We start from the raw sequence: 2161 nt of genomic DNA, 5'->3' as shown, positions 1-2161 counted from the left end.
CTGAGATTCTCTCTTCCATCTCTTGTATTCTGTTGCTGTTGCTCACATCTATGGTTCCTGATTCCTTTCCTAGGGTTTCTATCTCCAGAGTTGTCTCCCTTTGGGTTTTCTTCATTGTTTCTACTTCCATTTTTAGATCTTGGATGATGTTGTTAAAGGGATCCAGGTGTCAGCTTTGTCTCCTGGCTGAGGATGAAGGCCTAAAGTGACCTTGTCCAAGAAGCTCTGTTCCTTCTGCCACCCACGTGCTCTCCTTCATAGACTGGTCTCAGTGATCCCAAGATTTTGGGTGTGCTAGGGCCTGCCTTTGTCCTTTGTCCCTGTTGCTGCTAGCACAAGACCCTCTGGGTTTTTGGAACAGATGTTGAGTTCCACTCACCAGTGATCTCATGATTCTTGGTGTGCTAGGGTGCCTGCAGTGTGGACAGTCCTCTGGGGACCTTTGGACCCTCCACCAAGATTGTGCCCAAGATAGAGTGGCAGTGGCATGGACTGGAATGAACCCCAGCCACTGGTCAGGCAGGTGTCCTTTGTTCCTGTTCCTGCTAGCACAAGACCCTCTGGGTTTTTTGGAACAGATGTTGAGTTCCACTCACCAGTGATCTCAAGATCCTGGGTGTGCTAGGGTGCCTGCAGTGTGGAGAGTCCTCTGGGGACCTTGGGACCCTCCACCAAGATTGTGCCCAAGATCGTATATGGGCTTTCTGTTGTTGTTGTTATTGATGTCCAGCTTAATCTGTGGTGTACTGACACAATGCAAGGGGTTATTTCAATGTTCTTGTATCTGTTGGGGTTTGCTTTGTGCCCAATTAAATGGTCAATTTTGGAGAATAATCTGTGAGGTGCTGAAAAGATGGTATATTGTTTTGTTTGGGGATGAAAAGATCTGTAGATATCTGTTAAATCCATTTGTTCGTAACATCTGTTAATTTCATTGTTTCTATCTTTAGTTTCTGTTTTAATGACCTGTCCATTAGTGGTAGTGGGGAGTGAAAGTCCAGAACTATTGCTCTGTGGGATTCAATGTGTAATTTTTAAGCTTTAGTAGTTTCCTTAATGAATGTGGGTCCCTTTGCATTTGGTGCTTAGATGCTCAGAATTGAGATGTCCTCTTGATGGATTTTTCATATGATGATTGTGAAATGTCCCTCCACATGTCTTTTGATAACTTTTGATTAAAATCTATTTTACTGGATATAAAAAGGCTACCTCAGCTTGTTTCTTGTGTCCATTTTCTTGGAAGATTATTGGTTGTCTTTGTTTCTGAGGTGTGTTTCTTGGAGGTAGAAGAATGATAGATTCTGTTTATGTATCTAGTCTATAGGCCTGTGTCTTTTTATTGGTGAATTCAGACATAGATGTTCAGATACATTAATGACCAAAGAAATGGTGCCTTCTAAAGTATAGAAAAACCAACACACATACAAACTCATAGAGACTGTATCAATGGTGATAATCACAGTCCCTTCACAAGTCTGTGCCAGATAGAGTCCTACTACTTATAGGAGAAATGGATGCATACCACCACCCTTAACACAGAAACTATCTTCAATTGATAAGCACTTGCAAATTAAAATTTAGGGCTATCTAAAGGAGTCTCGGTGGGATAACAAATCATAACAGGCTTCATGTCCAGCTGTGGATGCCCAACAATGCAAATTCAGCTTCATGTTTGAAGGTTCATTGCCTCTTAATGTAGTGTCATACATTTATTCATTCATTTAATCTTTACTTTTTACTTATTTTAATTAATTTATTTCTTTTACTGAGAATAGATTTTTTCATACAATAATCTGATTATGGTTTCTCACCTCCCGAATCTACCCAGTTCCTCCTAACCTCCACTTCCATCATGATCCACCCCTTTACTGCCTCTCATTAGAAAACAAACAGGCATCTTAAGAATACTAATAGAATAAAATAAAACAAATTATAGTGTGACAAAATAAACAAAACAAAAGATGAAAAGGAACAAGAAATGTACAGAACATAAAGACATACACATTTGACATCACATTCACAGAAATCCTTTAAAATACATATAATAGCCAGAAACTGGAAAGAACCCAGATATCCCTCAATAGAGGAATGGATACAGAAAATGTGGTATATTTACACAATGGAGTACTACTCAGCTATTAAAAACAATGAATTTATGAAA

Source organism: Mus pahari, chromosome 18 (genome assembly GCF_900095145.1).
Source record: "Mus pahari chromosome 18, PAHARI_EIJ_v1.1, whole genome shotgun sequence".
NCBI classification, from domain to species: domain Eukaryota; kingdom Metazoa; phylum Chordata; class Mammalia; order Rodentia; family Muridae; genus Mus; species Mus pahari.
The sequence above is the reverse complement of the archived record's forward strand: the minus strand, read 5'-3'. Positions refer to the sequence as shown.